Source organism: Hesperophylax consimilis, chromosome 18 (genome assembly GCF_061612785.1).
Source record: "Hesperophylax consimilis isolate HC1 chromosome 18, BYU_Hcon_1.0, whole genome shotgun sequence".
Lineage (NCBI taxonomy): Eukaryota > Metazoa > Arthropoda > Insecta > Trichoptera > Limnephilidae > Hesperophylax > Hesperophylax consimilis.
In genome coordinates, this window is record NC_142853.1 from 20,483,728 (window position 1) to 20,506,197 (window position 22,470).

General features: G+C 32.2%; 1 protein-coding gene and 2 non-coding genes across 3 annotated transcripts in view; all 3 read left to right on the top strand.

The window, feature by feature from the left end:
* Positions 1–22,470, top strand: part of LOC149415472 (acyl-CoA:lysophosphatidylglycerol acyltransferase 1-like) — a 677,596-nt gene that overhangs the window by 527,087 nt on the left and 128,039 nt on the right. The gene's annotated exons all lie outside the window — the stretch shown is intronic.
* Positions 16,422–16,540, top strand: LOC149415473 (5S ribosomal RNA). The gene has a single exon (XR_016303800.1). It is a non-coding gene; the product is annotated as a 5S ribosomal RNA (ribosomal RNA).
* On the top strand, positions 16,863–16,981 carry LOC149415474 (5S ribosomal RNA). Its single transcript, XR_016303845.1, has one exon. It is a non-coding gene; the product is annotated as a 5S ribosomal RNA (ribosomal RNA).

Consider the following 22,470-nt stretch of genomic DNA (forward strand, 5'->3'; position numbering starts at 1 on the left):
GGGGGGAGGGTAATCTAAATTCTCGGCAAACCAGCTCCAATTTTATTATGAAAATGAAAAATTAAACTACTCTCTGTTCAATGTATTAAGTATTTTAGCTAGGTACTAAATTGTTTTCCTAAATTCTCCACACAAGCATTTCCAATTATAAAAATTAAACTTAAATTTGATGCAAAAGTTCTAAAATTAAATGGATCAGAGTTACACACAGTCACAAATGTAAATAATATTTCAGCAGTTAATATTTTTAATAAATATTAATTTTTGCTAATAATAATAAGAAGGTATATAATAAAAGTATGCTGATAACATTGCTGACCCTCTATTAAATACTTTTTTTTAATAAAGACCAACCGGAGTTACGAAAAAACTGGCAATATGTATTTAAATTCATCCCACTACCATAAAGGCGGAAGATTTTACTTAAGAAGATGGAGAATTTAGCTGCCAGAGGTTTGATCGCACGATGCCTGAGAAACCAGACGCGTTTGTCAACTCAACCATTAGCCGGTCACAATATTTTTTTGATTTTTGAAATAAATTTTCTATCACCAGCGACCACCATGATATTGTCTGAATCCACTGCACAACAAGCTCCCATTTAAACATTACAATTTTGGTTTTCCAAACCGCAGCTGATAGATTCACTCTGTGACAGGTACGTATGACGTCACTTTGCAGTAGTGGGTATTAGTACCAATCGGTTGACAACACCAATTCGTTTGATTGAGTTCATAACCGAGCACCTGCCTGAAACACACAAGTCCGAACGTGTTCATTACGAAATTACCGGAAAAGTTAATTATTACTCAAATTTTGATCATTTATTTTTTGGTTCATTTCAGTTTTCAGAGGGTGGTGCAGCCAAGTTATTCATTGAATAATTACAATACATTAACCAAGTGCAATATTTTTTTCTTAAATACGCTAAAAATCCGTTTTTTCTTTTTTGTTGAATGAATGAAATACATACAATAAACAATATAGTCTAGTATTTTTCGCAGGTTTTATGTGGATGTTTTTATTATAATTATTATCAAGACTCAAAAACAAATCCAACCAACAACTACAAATACAACGTCTAGGCAAAAAAAATTCCTATGCTATGGTAGGTACTAAACTTTACAGTAAAATCCCACTCTCAAAATTTAATATTTAAATCTCAAATAAAAAGCTAGATACAAAACGTAGGGCGATCAGAAGTAGATATAATATTATTTTTACACCAAATACGTACTAAAATTGAAACAACTGAACAAAAAAACACCATGTAATATATTTATAATTATTTAAGAAAAAAACTATTCAATATATTTATAATTACTTCATATTATTAACCATACTACTAATCATATGTAAATGAAATCTTCGGCACGGGAGATCCCAGTGTGGATATGATTATTTATTTATTTATGAACGCCCCTTTTCGGGGCTTTTACATATGAATATTAAGAATTATACATTATTTATTGTACATAACTGAATTGCAACATTCTATATTTGTTTAAAGATAAATTGAAGATGTCCACTGACTTGGTATAATTGTTTCCCTCCATTAGTATTCTGGGAAAAAAGGAATACATGTGGTAGTTAGTCCCAGAATTTCTGTACTAAAATAAATCCAATTTACTATCTTATTTTTTTTGTTACAAAACACTTATCATTATAATTATTATAAATTGTATACATAGAAGAACACAAGAAATGCCATGTGGGCGTTTTTCGTGGTCCATTTTTTTTTTGTCCCATCTGGCCTTAAATTTCCAATTCAAAACTATGTATACAAAATTTTACTGGGATGGAGATCTATGATTTCAGATGTCAGGCGAGTGACAGTGAGACAGAACGCGTGTTAAATGGAACATTTGTTAGCATTCATCAATTCAATTTGTATGAAAGGCATAAATTCAGGCATTCAGTTAAAAAAACATTTACTGTACAAGTTTGTAGAAAGTACAAAGGATATAGCTTGTAGGCACATATTATTTCTGTATAAATAGAAGCCGAGCCATTTTATTTCTTTTACGGTATAGTGAGATTTGTTTAAAAGGAAGGTTTTTAGGGATGACTAGCTGACATTTGAAATAGACATATATCATTTGGGACTTTTATGTAGATTTTTTTAAGATATACTTCTCCGTAGTACATTATTTTGATGTATCTCGTAAGGTTTAGCCAGTATTAGCAATGTAAGCGCCCGAAAATATTTTTTTTACGACTTGATTACAATACATATACTTTTCTTTACTTTCTATTAATATAATATACATATAATATATATAAACCTTTCCTAAAAAAAATCTCTAAATGATAGTGAAAACCCTGTTAAAAATCTGTTGCTTAGTTTAGTTTAGAAGAACAAAGCGCACAAACAGACAGACGCGGATAGCGGTTTTAATTTATACTATTTAGAGATTTAAATTGGAGTATAATAGTAGTACCCGGCGTTGGTTGGTCGGGGTTATGATTGGTTTGGAGTAAAGTTTTGAGGTTGTGAATTCTAGTGTAGTTACCTGAAAACTGGGGGCATTTTTAATGCGGAAGTGACTTACTTGTATTGTAATAAGTATTTGTTTCACTTGAACATGCCACGTCTTCCTCTTACATCTTGCCATTGTACTTATACTGTCAATCACTTCAATGTTATACATTCTCCTTACAAAACTTTCTTTGTTCAATCACATACGTTACATATTACCACACATAAGTATTTGATTCATTTGAACATGCCACGTCTTCCTCTGACATCTTGCCATTATACTTATCCTGCCAATCACTTCGATGTTATACATTCTCCTTACACAACTTTCTTTGTTCAATCACATACGTTACATATTACCACACATAAGTATTTGATTAATTCGAATATGCCACGTCTTCTTCTGACATCTTGCCATTATACTTATCCTGCCAATCACTTCGATGTTATACATTCTCCTTACACAACTTTCTTTGTTCAATCACATACGTTACATATTACCACACATAAGTATTTGATTAATTCGAATATGCCACGTCTTCCTCTGACATCTTGCCATTATACTTATCCTGCCAATCACTTCGATGTTATACATTCTCCTTACAAAACTTTCTTTGTTCAATCACATACGTTACATATTACCACACATAAGTATTTGATTCATTTGAACATGCCACGTCTTCCTCTGACATCTTGCCATTGTACTTATACTGCCAATCACTTCAATGTTATACATTCTCCTTACACAACTTTCTTTGTTCAATCACATACGTTACATATTACCACACATAAGTATTCGATTCATTTGATCGTGCCATGTCTTCCTTGGGCGTTCCAGATTTCTTCAACCATTACTTCCATATCACACATTTTCCTTACACCTCTTTCTTCGTTTATTACTTACGTTTCATTTTACCATAAATAATTATTTAATTCATGTCTTCTTCAGGCGTCCCCGACTCTTTATACCGTTCACTACTGTATACCATATTTTTTCTGTTAAAAAATATTTTATGTCGACTTTAAATCGGCTAAATATCTCATTCCAGTGCAGCGATAATGCGTTAAGTCTTCCTCGGACGTCCCTGACAATTTCCACCATCTACTCACACTAATTAACCACTCTCTTAACACTTCCGACACTAATAAGAACAATCTTTGAAAAATTTGAGTTTTTGAGTATACAGGGACAAACAAACAATCAAAAAAACAAACAAACATACATTTTTATATATATGTATAGATGGTTATGTATACTACATACGTTTCTGAGAAACAGGACCCCTCATTTGTTTAAAATTCAATCACTACGCAATAATGTTCCTGTTTGTATGAAAGTAATTTTAATACCAAACTAATAATAAAGGTGTAATTGGATTAAATATAATTCAACGAATGGCGCGGGCATAAAAGGCAATAAGAAGTAAAAATGCAAAGTTAAAGTAGTGTACCCTCTTCCCAACCCTGCTACCTTCAAAATTACAATTTATTATTATGCTTTAAACAAATTAAAAAAATAAAAACCTTAAAAAAGATCTGCACTACGACTTGTTCCCTTTTCAGGTTCTGATTTTATATGCTAGCGGATATCCGGTCTCAAATATCAGTAGAATCCATTCGACCTGTGAAAATAAAATGTTTAATCCAGCGAGATGCAGCGACAGCCAAAGAGGAAACTCGTTACAGATTCAATTCACTTGTATTTGTGCCCATACTGTCCATATGGAATGGACGACTTGACTGAAAATACCAGAAAATATACTATTTCAGTTGGTAATATAAGTATGCCCAATATATCTTACTGAATAATAAATTATTTGGTAGGACAGTCACACCAGCATAAATAGTCACATAAACATAAATACATCTATTTGAATTTAACTTTTGTTTTCGGTAATGAATAAATGCCAATCTTGGAAGCGGGAATTAACCCACTTCACGAAATCCGATCGATCTGAAACTCGGCAAAAAGACTCGTTGTCGATGACAATACATTCTGTCAATCGCGTACACACACGCAGTCATATATCACTACAGCAGTTAATATACGAAATAAAGGTCGGACCCACCCGATCGGCATTGCAAGGTTGCTAGAGTTGGTTCGATCCCCAGTTAAACCATTAAAAAATAATAATAATAAAGTTTTAAAATAGATGTATTGAAATTAAAAAACTTTGTTTTTAACGGGTTGATTTTTTTTCCATTATTGTTTAACCAACAAGTACAGTACAAGATTTTTATATTAATATTCTTAAAATTTGGGAAGGTAAGTATAAGTATAAGATAAGATTATTAAATACATCTTATCTACTGTTGAAATTTCATTTAATAGCTCCATTCCTTTTGGCAGGCTATGCTGCGCTAGAACAATTGTTCTGCCGTGTGATATCTTGTAATTTCGTGGAATTTTTTAAGCACGTGTAAGCTTTAGCATTTCAAGAGAAATGAGCTTTCAATGTAATTATGAGCTATATTAAAACTTAGTAGTAATGCAAGATAACTGTTTTGCTTCAACATAAATACATTTTTCTATCGATGTACAGATTTTGATTTCCAATTTATATTAACTGAATATCTAGTAACTTATAAAATATAAATAAATACATAATGAACAACAGTTCCCGGCTACCTTTGAGAGCCGTACATTTCCGTACCATACAGGAGAATAGTGTATCGTTTGTCTTCTCTGTTCTTCGATTTTGTTGTTATTGTTAAGGATTGTGTCACGGATGTTCACAATTAGTGAGATTATATAGAAATGCTCCGTCATCTCTCCAATCTTGTAAGATAAAGAATAACGTCATTTCCTACTAAATTAAAGACATCCTCCTCGGAATGGGTTACGTCTGCGAAGATATTAATGTAATGTTATGTATAGACAAAATTGATTGGTAACATCCTGAAAATTTTCTGCTGACATTTTTTTTGAAATTTACGCAAGTTTCGAAGTCGAATCGAACAATATTTCAACTGATCATATTGAATTGAGATTGATTTGAATAAAAAAGTATTTGGGATAAAACACAGATACTTAAAGCAGTGTCGATCCGTGATTTTATGATTAAATTAATTAATTCAAATTAATGTCGTATTTTTAAATCTACCACTCTAGCTCACTGAAAAATCATGGCCCACCACTGACCCATGACCGAAAAGAAGGAGAGGAAGTCCTGGGAAGGAAAAGGGTCTAAGAGGTGGGTAGGTATCTGGGGTTCACTGTATCTAGTAGTGACGGACGCATGAATCCACCCCTCCGCGGTACAAGACGGTGAGTCGAGAGAGTTCTGCTGGAGATGTCAAAAGTTCCTTAACCAGTCTCTCCCCATCTGGTCTGCCACGTAGTTAGTCGGTAGACGCATCCGCCGCCAAGTCCTAATTAATAATTATTTATTGTGTATAATTATCAGAAAATGTCGTAATCATGCAATAGAATGTTATATAATACTGCCTGTTTAGTATCCTTCCATTTCCTGCATTTCAATATAATCAAAGCACTTAGCTTCATTAAACTGAGTGACTGCCTCGCCCGGTGAATGCCCTAACCCTTACTCGGGCTGGCGCACAGTGGGCTGAAAATCGCCTTTCATAGACATAGAATTTTCAGGGGTATTTTTTTTGGCTAGAAATGAATTCTGCTGATAATTACTATGCTTTAAAATTTCGTATGAAGCAATTGCGTGTACAAATGAAGGAGTTATCATTTTTTTAAGAAAAAAATTGTATGGCACTGACATTAAAAATGAGGTTATCTCTGGCTTGCAGTGTAAATAAAATATTGTAAACTAGACAAAGCATGTAAGTTTTTAGATTCTCACGGCCAAAAGCATTTTTGTTGTTTGTTTTTGGGGTGTTATGCCGTGTTGTGCTAACTCCTTCTTCACACATCTTCGGATCTACCGGATCTGCCCTAATGATGGACACTGCAACGCTGTCCGAAACGTCGGCTAAAGAAGGAGTTAGCACAACACGACATAACATCCCAAAAACAAACAACAAAAATAGACAAAGCATACTCATATTTCAAGCATTTATGCATTAAAATGAATCATCAACATAAAAAAATTGCAAGTTACGCCATAATACGAAGTATGTCAAAAAAATACAAATAAATAGTAGTATATCTGTGTGTAAGGATATAATGGTCAACCTTATGATTCCAGAGATAGCCTCATTTTTAATGTCAGTGCCATACAAATTTTTCTTTAAAAAATGATAACTCCTTCATTTGTACACGCAATTGCTTCATACGAAATTTTATAGCATAGTAATGATTAGCAGAATCCATTTCTAGCCAACAAAAATACCCTTGAAAATTCAAGTCTCTATGTCTATGAAAGGCGATTTTCAGCCCACTGTGTGGCGGTCCTCTGCGCGTCCCCGAGGTACGCCACTGTGCGCATATTGCACACAACTGAAGTAGGGACTTGTGCGAGGAGAGAAAAACATCGATTGGAAATACAGAAAATTGGCGTTTATAGACTGTTAATTATAGTTCCAACAAAAAATATCAGAATCTGGAGGATATTTTACTATCCAGCTTCGTTGGGCGTTTCACAGAAATGCAAATGTAATTTTGTCATCAAATGGCATATCAGTGCAATTTTGTTTTATTGAAAATTGGAAATGTCCCCGTAAAACGCCGATTTTGGTCCCGATAAAGCTTTTAAAAAAATTCTGAATTAAATTTAAAAAATATTTATTTTAGAAATATACAGGCAGTACAAAGGGTATAGCTTATAGGTACATCGTACATCTTACATATTATAAAGTTACAGTTTTTTAATGTGCAAATAGGAACAGAGGTATTTAATTCATTGAAAGTATTCCATTAAAGTGAAGTGACATTTGTTTAAAGGGAATGTTTTAGTGATGATTTAAATTGGAGTGTGTCGTGTATTTGTTTAATATTATGTGGAAGGTTGTGACTACCAGAAAATCACACCTGTTATGTCAGCTAACCACAATTTGATGGAATGCTGAAGCGGTCTAGACTCAACGTTCAATCTTTCAAATGTAAAAATAAATAAATGTCGCAAATTGGCCATTTAATGCTTTTTGCTACATGGCTGTTACACAGACTCATAATGTGCACGTATATTGTACACGCTCACGATCGCATGTCCTCTTAACCTAACCTAATGCAATCATTTTCATGTTATTCGGTTCTTGCATTTCCTTGCCTCATATTGTCGATCCCACATATGGTCTATCAGTTGCGTTAGGTTAGTTTAAGGGGTGCATGCACAATGCGATTATAGGCTGTTTTTCTGTTTTTTCGGCTCAGTTTTTGTGCATTTTTTAAATTGTGTTCGGCGTCTTTGTGACAGTCATGTATGTACAGGGCGTCCAAGGGTAAAGTGCACTAACTTCGGTAGGTGATTCTACATGATGGTAGAATAAAAAAGATTAATTATTTTCTTCTAAATTTGTACTTTTTCCCAATCTAAAATATTTTTTTGTAAAATAATAATATTATTTTTCCCGTAAAAAAAACTACCTTAAAACGTTGGAATTTCGAAAAAAGTTAATTATCTTTTCTACTTCTAAAATCATGTTTAATCCCACCCCTCAATATTACTATTTTGACAGCTTAAATTAAAGGTATTTAAAAACCTCACAGCTCATGATAGAAAGAAAATTTGCGGATCGAAAAAAGGCGTGTTGACTTAAAAATTACACACAGAAATAGATAAGCACTACGCTAGAACTTACTGTTTCATTAATTTTAGTCAGATATTGATACCAATTTTCTGCTGAATATTTATCATCAATCTGCAACTTTACACAATGGTCTGAGAGGAAAATTTTAGCGATTATTTGTATTTTTAGTTTTATTTATTAGCTGACGTGTAACAGGCGTTGCTCGGGATTTTGATTTGAGGTTTTGTATTCTATGATAAACATCGACTTTCTATAAAGATAATATGGATATACTATATATATAAACCTTCCCGAAGAAATTTTATAAATGAAATTGAAAAAAACCCTGTCAAAATACTTTTAAGCGCACAAACAAGTAAGAAATGTGTACTAAGACCGAGTAGTTTTGTGGTCCATCCTCATCCCTGCGGGTAAAAGGCGTGATGGTTAGTTAGTTAGTAACTTAAATTGTATGTTTTGTAGAGGAATTGTTTATCTCAGAAATCCGACGCCGACCCGTTTTTCCCAAATGCCGTCGCGACGTCACGATGGCAGGGGTTGTAAAGCGAGGGGTTGTTGTGAATGCTGTGATCTAGGCACGCTACCACCGCGATGTGCAGCGGCTTAATGAACCCGGTTCACCCTAACTGCCGTTTTATATTCTACAGTCGACGCTCTGAAATTTCAGGGATTATGTGGGTGAACGGTCCGAATTATTCCATAAAGTGGTCAAATTAGTGGTTAAGATTGGCGTTCATTAAATTTTAATTTTTAAATGCTCAAGTATTTAAAGTTTTTGAAACCTAAACCGAATTATATCTTCTCGGCTTTACCAGGAAACCTTATGGCACTCTAAATCAGCTACCAATTCTTGTAAAAATATTTCGCTGTTTGGTAAGGTACATGACCAAATTTGGAAAAAAAATGGTAGCTACTATATTTAACATAATTATTAAAAAATTCTTGCGATATTTATTTTTTTTAATTTATAATTTATGTTAGCTAAATATATTATGATTAACACCTTATCTTAAATATTATTTTAAAAATCGTACAACGGTTTCAGGAAACATCTCTGTTTTAAATAGTTTACACACCGCTGGTAACTCATATGCAATATTAGCTGATGTTTTTAATATGCCTCTATCGAAATATAACTATGTACTGATTAAAAATTTTATATGGAGGTCACTGCATAAAATGTTTTTTTTTTTTTTTTCTTATTTATTTGTTTTAATAATTTTATACTAATAACTTTGTACTAATGTTTATTTTCTTCTTGTTATCTAATCTATTCTTATATTTTCCTTTCTTTCCATATTATATTATCACTATCACGAAAAGTGTTTATTTTACGTACCTTACTATATTTTTATACTTAAATTATTATTTTACTGTATTATGTAAAATTTCGACTTATATTATATCTGTAAAAGCTCCACGGGAGGAAAATACGTCATGTAATATTTAAATATCTTTTATAGTATGAACGTAAATTATATCAGTTGTGAAGCGAGAACACATTCGTCAGGATTAAGTACATCAAAAGAGAAAAATATTGAAAATAACATTTAAAGATAGATTATAAAAGGTATGGTCAGATTATGAAAAGAAAGGTAGACCATTAATCTTGCTTCTTCCTGTCTCAATAATCCATTTCTTTATACATGTATATATTTTAATTCGCTAAATTACCAATAGTTTTTTTTATATTATGTTAGTTGGTGGAAAGTAATAGAAATTTCATTTTAGTTGTGAGTTTATAAGATTAAAGTTTATCTCATTTTGAAACGGATGAATTAAAATCTCCTTTGCCTATAATTGTTTCAAAACCATAAAGTTAAAGTTGAGAACGTTAAAGATGTCTTCTGTAAATGTTCTAAAGGGTACCCTTAGAATAATTTTCATAATTGCGTTCTATGCTACGAAAACAGTTTGCAATTTACATGTACTTCCCATTCAATGATACCGTATTATTATTGTAAATAGGACTAGCATAGGGCATAGTTTATTTGTAAGTTTTATAGCACCGTTTGTAGTAAAGTAGATAGAATATTATTCAAAACTACTTTTAAAGCATTAAATCATGTTAAACCGATAAACTGAATATGAAACAACATTAGTAAAACATGTAACAATAACATAAAATAATATAGGAACTAGAACAATACTAGATTTAAGAAAAATCACTCAAACTACATTATCAACGCTACTATAATGTGTAGTATTCAACAACGTGATGGTATGGATTACGCTTAGTTCTATAAATAAATTCAATAAATATATCAACAGTACACCCAAAATTATTGCCCAGTTCATGCATTTATTGGTTAGTGAGTATGTCTGATAGTTGTCTGTTTATGTATTGCAGAAGAATGTTACATTTTGTCTTGTGTTCCTATTCGTCAGATGGAATTATATATGCAATCTGACAGTATTAATAACTGCGCCCAATAACACTGTCAACTGTTAGCTTTTTCTAGCCCACGCGGTAAACGGGAGACTATCACAATCAATTTACTCTAATTCCAATTGCCTACCTACTTATTATTTGTGTAAGCATTTATTATGATTTACGACTGCATCTTTGTTTATATCCACTCAGTTGACTGTAATTTAAACATTATTTAAGTGGGATGAAATCTATAAATAATATAAACTATCCAATCTTCCTGCTACAGTAACGACCAACAACACAATTTCCGCATCTCAAAAGTCGTAAAACAAATGATGAGTTATTTGAACTGAAAAGTGGAAAACAATCTGCATATCTTTAAAGTATTTACTATCTACTTGGATTTCATGATCGAACTACAGCTGTCTCGTTAAAAATCACGGGATAGTATCAATAATTTTATAATTGTATCATTTTATAGAAGGAAGCAAACACTTTGTGATGTGACATTATGTATTAAATGAAAAAAAATACACTTTGTAAAACACCACTTTTATTATGAATTAATATTAACAGCCAACCAGGTTTCGCTTAGCTCAAGCTTCGTCAGGGCTTATTAAATCAACTTTTTATATCAAAGTTGATATAATAAGCCCTGACGAAGCTTGATCTAAGCGAAACCTTGTTGGCTGTTAATATTAATTCATAATAAAAGTGGTGTTTTACAAAGTGTATTTTTTTCATTTAATAATTTTATAATTAGTGAAGCTGAAAGCATTTTTTTAATATTTGCTTCAAAATAATTATTCCCTTTTAAAAACAAACATTTTCAATTTTAGAGACGATCGCAAATTATCCTTTCGAATGAAAAACGATAGTTAATTTGAAAAATTATGATATCCGTCACAAATTTAAACAAAAAAAAATATTTAGAGTTTTTAATTAATCTGAAAAAAATATTTTTTTGCTACCTACTTTATCGATTGTCTGAATTATTCCCACAATCAGTTCCAATTTTGTAAAACAAAGCAAAAACAAGTTTTAGATGAAAAGAGTTTAGAATTCATTGAACCGGAATAATATACGCAACAAAAAATGTAATGTTTTGAAAATCGAGCGAGATTGCGTAGTACAGATACGATTTAAAATATAAAATAATTTCCTTGTCATTAAAAATATATCGGTTGTGCCTCGGTCTCGATCTCCGGCACAGTGAACTCTAGATAGAACTTTGAAATTTGCTTTGAGTTTAATTAAGTATTTTCAAAATTGGAACTATTTCAACGAATTCAAGTAAGCGATAAAGCGATAAATACTCAAAATATAATATTTTAACAGAAAATTATTTTATTTGCCTTTTTTCAATTGGAATTACAATATTATCCTGTGATTTTTCAAGGGTCTGCGCTAGTTTTTATATATATTTGTTTGGGTTTTTTTAATTCGTTAAATTGACAAACTAGGTATGCTGTCCTTGTTCTATCGGTATTACAATGGAAGATGCTCTGAGGAACTAGCGTCATTGATCCCTTCGGCACCGGTGCGTAGTCGGTATACACGCCAAACGCGCGCCCAACATTTGTACACGGTTTGTCACATGAGAACGGGTCGCTTCTACGATTCTTTCTTAAGTTCAACAGCTCGGCTGTGGAACGAACTGCCGGTCTCTGTGTTTCCTCCCTCCTACAGCATGGGACTCTTCAAGACCCATATTCACTCCTTCCTCTCCACAAAAAGACCCTCCACACAGCATCCCTAAAGATGACATAGGTCCTGTGGGAAATTATTTTCTTCAGGGCCTCCTGTGTGGAGTTAATATAAAAAAAAACTAGTATTTTTTTTTGTAGAAAACAATTTCTCCTTTTAAGGAAGCTGTGATGTTTTCTTGTGTGTATGTTTTGCTCTGTATTGTACCAATCTTCATCTGCCCACGTCCAGTGTCCAGAACAAGTCACTGTCTGCCGCTATCTCTGCTTTGTGTATGTCAAACTAATGCGTTTCTTCCTATTCCATTGTCAGCAACCATTGACCTGTGACCCGTGACCTCTGACGGGCACTTTGCCCTCTGCGATAAATAACTGCTCTCGTTTTTGTAAGTTACTCGTAAAAACGCCACTCACTGCTGGGTACCTACTTTGCAATTTGAAGACATCACGTTAAAACTGCAAAGCAAAAAATATAAATCTGAGTTTTAAAAGAGTTTTTTTATGCCACAATGTTACATGTAGAAGATTATTTCATTTAAGTAATCGTATATCTTGAATGCTGTGCAACATTAATACACTTAAAATTAGAAGGCAATTGATTAATCTGTAATAATTCACGGTCATCTCGATACTACACTATTTGTTAGCATTATTCATATAATTATTCCTAATGACTATAAAAGATAAAATGTGCTGAAGTGGACATTTTCGTGGATAATTTAAACAGTTTCAGAAAAAAGCGTTTTGCTATTGCTCAATATAATGCAACAATTATTGGGCTAGTTATACTAATTACCAGTTATTTGTTGTTTATCTTTGTGTGTCTTGTATTTCTCTCTTGCTTATCTTGGTATTATGTGTTATTTGATTAAGTTTTTTGTAGATATTGTGTAAATGTATTCTTTGACTGAGTGGGTTTTTGTAATTGCATGTACCTATTTGTAAAATAATTGAGTTTTTTATAACTGGATTGTTCTAACGTGAACGGGAAGATCTGCAAGAACCCATTTTATTTATAAATAAATTAAGTATGCATGGAGAAAAAATAGTATTACTAATTTATTAAAAATATCTTCAAATTATTTCAAATTCGGTTAAAAAAAGGGATTGCAGACCGTTTCCCAAAAAACTTTTTGCTGGGAAGTAAGAGCTTCATAGATGCACGCACAGATGGCAGTGCATAGAGCTTGCGTTGAAGTCCGCAAGATGGAGTCAGTGGCCAGTTGTCGCCAGGGCCAGTGGTAAGGCTCTCAGAGAAACTTACTGTTTCAGATTCAAATTAGCCAGCTACTAGTTAGGTCGACTATCGAGTCACCTTTATAATAACATGGAGTATTAATAAATCCCTGATTAATCTAAAATAACCTTTTATTTATTAACTCCTTCCAAACGAGTTGGAGACTCGCTGTTTGTACGAACACAACACTTTTCATAACATATCGGAACACTTGTTCATGCGTCTGTATTTGCCTTGATAGTATCGCTGTTTGTACGAACACAACACTTTTCATAACATATCGGAACACTTGTTCATGCGTCTGTATTTGCCTTGATAGTATACAATGACAAAATGCAGAAATATTAGGATTTTTATGAACACGTGTTCCTATATCGTGATAATACGTTCGTATTTTACTAAAAGTTAATTAGAAAACCTATCAATTCATTCGTTAAGGACTAGTCTAACTATAAGTCATTTAATAAATTAACTGAAGTTGTTGTGTTCAAATCATGAACAATGAACAATAAAATGAACAGTGAACACAAGCCAGGAATATTCAGGATTCAACCTACGAGGAATAGCGAAACATAAACAGTCCTAAGTTTGTTAGGCGGGTAATAGATGTCATTTGTTCGACTGTAGCCGCTTAGTGTTGCCCATTTGCCGTTTAGCCTATTTATTATTCCGTCCCTTGTCAACATATTTGGGTTTTGTTGAATTACGGATCTAATCCGTTCCTACGGGGTTTAATCTTTTGATTCTATTCAAGGGGGCGCAGAGATTTAGCTTATTTACTATTTACACACTTTGCTGTATCGAAAACATCTTCCGGCTTACTTCAGTGGGTTGATTGGATGAACATTTGATCGCCTTGAATGTATTATTTTAGATTCTTTGGTAAAATACAGGGTTTTCCAATAAGAGGTGGTATTTTGATATTCAAAATGATCGAATGTTTATTTCATTATAAAGAGGAAGGTATGCCGTTAATAGTGAAAAATAACATTAGTCAAATGAACACCACGACCACGCCTACAAGGATATGCCTTTTCATGAAATTTTCCATAACCAAATCGCAAAGTGGCTGCCTTATGTCCTCGATAGCCTCACGAATTCCATATTTGAGGTCTTGAAGCGACGCTGGGCTGTTGGCGTAGACCTTCTCTTTCACGTGGCCCCAAAAGAAGAAGTCGCAAGGTGTTAAATCACATGATCTCGGTGGCCAATTGTGATCACCTCTTCGAGAGATAACACGGTCCGGAAATTTTTCCCGTAAAAGATCAATGGTTTCGTTGCTTGTGTGGCACGTAGCGCCGTCGCGTTGAAAGTAAACGTTGTCCAGATCAATACCATCCAATTCCGGCCATAAAAAATCATTAATTCCTTAATTAATATTCAAAATAACACCTCTTATTGGAAAACCTTATACTACGAATAGAATTTCAGTAAAACACATTTTATATTAATGCCCCTCCCCGCTAGCGACGAAATCCAAGTAAAATATCGTCCAGCTTCTGCCCAGACGTAAATACTATGTCATATATAATTTCTATATTATTATTTATTTTCGACAAATACAAAAAAATGCTAAAAAGGTATCAAGAAAAATACATTTCCTTAGAAGACTAAGATATAAAATAAATTGTTTTTTTTTTAATGATTAACTAATGTTTATAAGACAAGGTTTTTATGCATAGCACAAAGGATAGTAAATTGTTATAAGCAATAAACATTTTAAAAAATATAATAAGCAGTAATTTTTGATTGAAGTATTAGTACATGTTGAATTATTTGGTGGGTTGGAAATAAGTCAACGTGACTCAGTGGTTCAGAGCGTCTGACCGGATATCAGAAGGCGCGGGTTCAATTCCCGTCGGCGGTATTTATTTTTAGTCGGGAGATATTTTCAATTTGTATTGATATTACAGGCTAATAATTATTGCTTATAATAATTTATTAAATTGAAATTCTTTTTAAAGTAGCAATAACTAACATGTTAAATTAGTATATATTTTGTCCTGAGGAAGAAGGAGTTATTACGAAACCGGTCGAAGTTTATTATAACATAAATAAATAGTGGTTCAAACAAAGTTTAGTTGGTTAATTTATTTAACCCTTTCAATACCAGAGTCCCTTCTGAGGAACATGAACAAAAAAATGAATATCTCTTTATTTTGTCAAATAAATCGCCTCGTTTTTTTTCGTATCGCTTGTGAAGGATATTCCTCATGGCGTCAATTTTTATGCTTGGTTGCATACTTTATTCTAGCAAAAAATACTATACATAAAATGGCACATCCGTTTTTGGCTTTTTTACTTGGACTGGGATCCATTATAATTTTAATGTGTTTTTTATGTTATCTTTATATGTATGCATCTTACACTGTAAATATATATTTTTTAATGAAAAAATTGTTTTTTCCTTACTTATATAAAACAACCCTTTGAGACTTAAAAAAATAAAAATCATTTTAGAACAAATCTTAGATCAAAATTTAGAAAATTAGGGAGAAAAAAATTTTCTTTGACCAAAAATTTCCAAATAATTGTTTATGGTTTAAATATGTGGAAATAAAAGTGCGGTGCTGAAAGGGATAAATTACAATAAAAAAAATGGGTGTGTCAAGCCTACGCAAGACAGAAGTGAAACTTCTAGTATTCTTCTCTCTCTCTCTTTTCATTTCATTCTCTCTTTTTTTCTGTCTATTGACATATTTATAAGTGGCATGTGATAAAAAAAATTAAAAGTTATAAAAAAAGAAAAAAAAAATTAGTTAAAGCGGGGATCGAACCTCGGTTCTTCACGACCACAGTCGTGCGCTCTGCCTGTAGACAGCGAAGATGAGTTAGGAGAGTGAGTTAAACTAGGTATATAATATTTACACCTTGCTAATGTTTTCAGTATTATTAGGGCTTTTTTATACTAATTTTCATATATTTATTGGCAGGTAGAGTAGAAATTAATATTGTTTAGCGTTTGCCAACGACCATACCATGTTGAACACACCGGTTCTCGTCCGATCACCGAAGTTAAGCAACATTGGGCGCGGTCAGTACTTGGATGGGTGACCGCTTGGGAACACCGCGTGCCGTTGGCCTATTTTTTATTTTAATTTCATGTTTTTTTTATTTTTTTATCATTACTATAATTAATAATATCATAAAATTCTTTAACTTTTCAAGTATGCTACAGGCCTAAAATATTACTTAGTGGATTGATATTATGGTCAACCATTGAAAAAAAAAATTCCTACAAACTTATTAATGTAATTACGATCTTTTTCAAGCGCGTATGTAATGATTATTTTTATCAACCTCGCACACACCTTGCTAATTTTTTCAATATTATTAGGGCTTTTTTATACTAATTTTCATATATTTATTGGCAGGTAGAATAGAAATTAATATTGTTTAACTTTTGCCAACGACCATACCATTTTGAACACACCGGTTCTCGTCCGATCACCGAAGTTAAGCAACATTGGGCGCGGTCAGTACTTGGATGGGTGACCGCTTGGGAACACCGCGTGCCGTTGGCCCATTTTTTATTTTAATTTTATGTTTTTTTTCATTTTTTTATCGTTAACATCATAAAAAATTTTATATCATTCTTTAACTTTTCAATTATGCTACAGGCCTAAAATATTACTTAGTGGATTGATATTATGGTCAACCATTAAAAAAAAAAAATTCCTTAAAAACAAAAAAATAATATTCCATGGCCGAGAATCGAACTCGGATCAACTGCTTCGAAAGCAACTATGCTGACCATTACACCACCAACGCCAGTTGTCGAGATGAGCTAAGAAGCATTTATATTTTACTTCAAAACTTTTACTACATCAAATGAACTTTAATCGGTCCCGCATTTTCGTTTCGGTCATGAGTTGGTTTTACTCCTCGAAATTGCATGACGCGCGTAAAGAAGTTTCACTTCAAAAACTATAGTTGATCCACATTTAGTTTAATGCTCTACGATATTATATTTGGCCAAATAAGGAAACCTACTCTTAAAAAAACTAGTAATTATTTAAAACAGAGTAATGCGATGTATACGAAGAAAAGGCAAATACGCAAAAATCAATCAAGAGATGAATTGGATTTCAGTACAAAATAGACTTCTTCATAAAGTATTAATTTTTATACATAAAATTATGAATAGAACTGCTAAAATACTAAATAATAGGGATGAAATAATTTTTAGTAATTATGAAACCATAAATTAATCTAAATAGAATTAGATTGCCGCATATGAGAAAAACACAGTCACAGAACTACTTAATATATATAAAGACTAAAAATGTATGATAGGAAGAATGAATTTATTTTAGAAAGTTGTTTTACTGAAAAAAATAGTTTTATTTAAATGTAACTATGTGCTTTAACTAACCCAATAAAAATGGAATATCTTAGCCAGCCGTTAGGTGAATATTTTGGCTTGGTTAGAATCTCCGCTAATGTCGCGACGCCAATCACAATAAAAAAGGAAACAGAATGTTAAATGTGAATCTCATATTTTCCCAAATTATGAGATTCACGTAAAGAAATGGGTTTCGGTAACAAAACTGAATGATAATGCAAATACTGCAAAATAAAGCAATGCGAATAATACTTAAGCGCAACATATACACACGGATAAGAGACATGTTAAAGGAGCTGAATATTTTGACGGTGAAGCAAACTGTGTATTTGAATGTACTTATTTTTATACATAAAATTAACTTAGGGATGATGTCTAAGGAACTGAAAAGAAAAATAAATTACAATAACGAGATACACGGACACGGGACGAGAAATTCTAAGCAAATTAGATTGCCAACAAGAAAAAAAACAAGCACCCAAAAATCTCTGATGTACCAGGCCGTTCAACTCTATAACAAAATCCCGAAGGAAATTGCTGTGATAGAAAATATTAATAAGTTCAAAAATGAATTAAGAAAATATGTCTATCTCAATTATTAATGTTTCTTTTTTTGTGACTTTATTGAAATATTTAAAGAAAGATTATGTTTGCCAAACAATGTACATGTTTATATGTTTATAAAACTATTAGCACACACGAAGATGTGAGCTAACTTAAGATTAATAAATAAATATGCATCCTCCCAGATAGGGGAAGGTTGCGAGTTCGAGTCTTGGTTACGTCTTTATCTTTAAAAAAAAAAATCATGTTTTATTGTTATAAATATTTTTCAATGAATTAATATCACAATGTAGCGTGAAACTTCAAAACAATAATTTTTATTTTATAAAAATAATTTTCTTTTTCTTTTTGTTTCAGGTAAGTTGTAACATAATATAATTGGATCTTAGTAATTTACATAATGGTACGTATGACCAGCAACTGAGCTGAATGAAATATTTCGGAAGAAGTTAGATGGATAAGTAGACATGTTATTGATAACATTTAAATAACTACGTACGTATGCATATTAATAAATAACTAGCATTAGCCCGAGGAACACATGGCACGATCAAGTGAATCAGATACTTGAATCGGGCCATGTCAAGAGTCAGCATAATAGAAGAATATGATATGAGACGATGTATGAATGTGAATGAGGTAAGGAGTGTGTGCCAAGACCGCGGTTGTTTGTTTGGCGGTCCGTCCTCTATGCCTACCCCTGAGGGGAAACGGCGTGATGGTTAGTTAGTTAGTTACTAGTAGTTCTGTGAACAACATCGCATCCAAAAAACTATGTTTCTAATTTTCTCTTTTATAGTAAATTAAAACCAAAATTTCAATTACAACAAGACGACTTTTTCAAGTTTTTTTAAAGGTGTGAAATATATTTATTTTTATTTTTCATCAAACTCTCAAATCTGTATAAATAAACCACACTTCTAGGAATTTTATCTTCAATGTTTAATTCATTGAATTTTAGAAGGTGAACAAATACCATCTCTTATTATATCAGTACCTATGGTAATCTCTTAAATATTTCATGCATAAAACAGTGAAATATTTTTAATAAGAGCATTTGGATGCCTCATTTTCAAGGAATTTTGTGAAACCTTTGAGGAATGTCTTATTTAAATTCCGACTTGCAGCATTCATGCATAAGGCAAGATGAACCTTCTAAATTTGTTTTTATGAGAATTCAGAATAAAAAAATAATGGAGAGTTTACAGTAACGCGACTGAAAAATTTAAAACATTGAACAAAATTTTTAATTAAATATTGTTTGTGTTCAAGAATGTCATAATATATTAAAAAATTCTCGCTAATTTACTGATGGCAATGAGATTTATTTTTCTGAAATAATCTAGAAAAAATGACAAGAAAATAAAAATGGAGACTTTATTTTGAAAAGCAAGTTCTGGCGTCTTAAAATTGGCGTCAAAAATTTGCTGAATGCGTATGATTACGGAATTTTCAAATAAACGCAATTATGTTTAGTTGGCTACATCATTTTTTTCATTAACTCCACTCCAATGTCATATTTTGGAATGCTGTGTGGGGGGTCTATTCGGACAGAGGAAGAGACTCGTGTTATAGGAGGGAGGAAATATAGAGGCCGGCGATTCTTTCCACAGCCGAACTGTTGAACTCTAGAACGAGTCGTAGAAACGACTTTTTCCGACTACGCACCGGTGCTGGGGATCAATTTCCACCTGACGCCTCTACTCTAACAGCCTACGCAGTTTTTTAAATATAAATTTATCACCAAAGTAATAAGACAAGTCACCATTACATGATTACAAATATATCAAATATTATTATTATTATTAAGATTCCTACTTTATTTTAAAAACTTGATAAAGCAAATTCAACCGCCGGTCTGTGCAATACACCAGGGCCGCGCGTCGCATATATTTGTGAACGACTTCCTCACTTACGTCGTTATGATTCTGTTATGTAACGTGTTTTTTTTTTAATTAATTTTATTTATGACCGTTTACGACTGTGGAAATCCGGAAAGAATGCAATGCTTATGTTGGCGTAATCAGTAAGATGGAGGAAGGGTTGCTTTTACGGTTTCCAAAGTACGGCCCGCGGGCCAAGTCCGGCCCGCCAGGCTAGTCAATCCGGCCCGCGACATTGTTTTGAATAACCCTACCACAATTTACCAATTGAACAAAATGTATTTTCTACGTAGATAGAATAGAATACTTAACGGTTTCCTTCTCATTGTGTTTTAAGTACGGTATTATTCAATCAATTTTTGTTACTTTTTTACCATTTTAGCATATAATATACTCAATATTATGCATGATGTAAAAATTAAAAAATAAAGTACTTATATCACTTATAAAAAATTATTTTATTAAATTTTTTTTCCGGCCCGCCTTTTTATTTTATCTGGCCCTTTCCTTAAAAAGTTTTCCCATCTCTGGAATAGTGTATATGAGAATAGATGACGTATACATGTGATTAAATAAGAAGCAATGTGTTTTTTATTATTATTAATTTTTAAATATAACTCATTTTCATATACATGCTATACGCCAGTGTTCAGATAAATAATAATAATACAGTTATTTTTCGAAAAAGAATTCTCGCTAATTTTCATGGGAATTTTTCATTAAAATATTAACATCAATGAAAAAAAACCTTCTTATTATTATTGCTTCCTTTTTGTACTTATAAATATTTAGGGTAGCTTCCGTTTATAACCCTCTAAATAATGTTAATATCCTTAAATTAAATTTGGTTTGTGCGGAGTGTGGCGCTAAGTAATGTGCTCAGTACTGTGTTAACCAGATTGCCAACCACTGAAGAAATAAACCCGATAGAAATGTGATGTGGGCGTGTCAGTCTGCCCTAAGAAAGTTCTACTGTCCATTTTCTTTTCTTCTGGTGAAATTGATCATTAATTTTCAAATACATTATTTCTTTCTTGTTCATGACCTCTATCTAATCGAAGCCGAATGTAAATTTCTGAAATCTGTTGAAATTTTATCAAATGTCAAATTGCTTTCATTCATAACATACATACATATCTATTCGAAATCGAAGGGTCTTATGTAACTTATTGAAATTTGCTGAAATCGGGCAAACATTTTCAAATATCGAACTTCTTTAATTTATAACATACATACATATCTGATCGAAATCGAAGGGTCTTATGTAACTTATTGAAATTTGCTGAAATCGGGCAAACATTTTCAAATATCGAACTTCTTTAATTAATAACATAAATACATATCTAATCGAAATTGAAAATTCTTATGTCACTTACTGAATTCTGCAGAAATTTAACAAACAATTTCAAATATCGTATTTTTCATTCATTGCATACATATCTAATCGATATCGAAAGGTCATATGTAAATTACTGAAATCTACCGAAATTGATCGATCGATTATTTTCTTGAGTAGATAATATATTTCATTAGTTTGTCTAGTCTGGGGTCTAGAGGTCAAAAGACAAATTGGCTGCATCAGTTTTCTACAAATCTGCATAGAAGTCACACTTCTTGAGATTATCTGTTCAGTGTTGCCAACGGTAATAATATTATAGGGCCTAGTAAATAATGTTTATATAACGCTCGTTGCCAAGAATTAGGCCTATTGTGGTATCATTTGATATTCAGAACATCAGAAATAAGCTTCAGTACTCCTTACAGAGGTACGCACTTGCTGATTATTCCTTCGTGGCTGTTTAAACGTATATCTATTTAACATTTTTGGTACTGAGTCATAGTCTTAGAAATGAATACTTTAATCTGATCAAATATTGAATGTTCACGTTGGAAGGTGAAACAGCTTACATTTATTGAATAAAATAATATCGGATTCCGGTATCTTCAGTCAGCCGATAAATGGAAGCATTCATAGGCTTTATTATTGTCAAGAATGTTAAAGCTGAGTCTGACATTTGTCTTTTAAGGCGAAGCTTAGTGCTAAATCACTATTTTGATTAATCTTTATAACGAATTGGTGTACGTTATGAACACCAAATAATATGTTTTAGATAAATTGAAGGTTTTCCTATCGTTTCGCTTGCGTAGAATACAAATAAAAAATAAATTACTCAATAAAAAATATAAATGTATACTACTAAAAAAAATATTTTTTAATAGA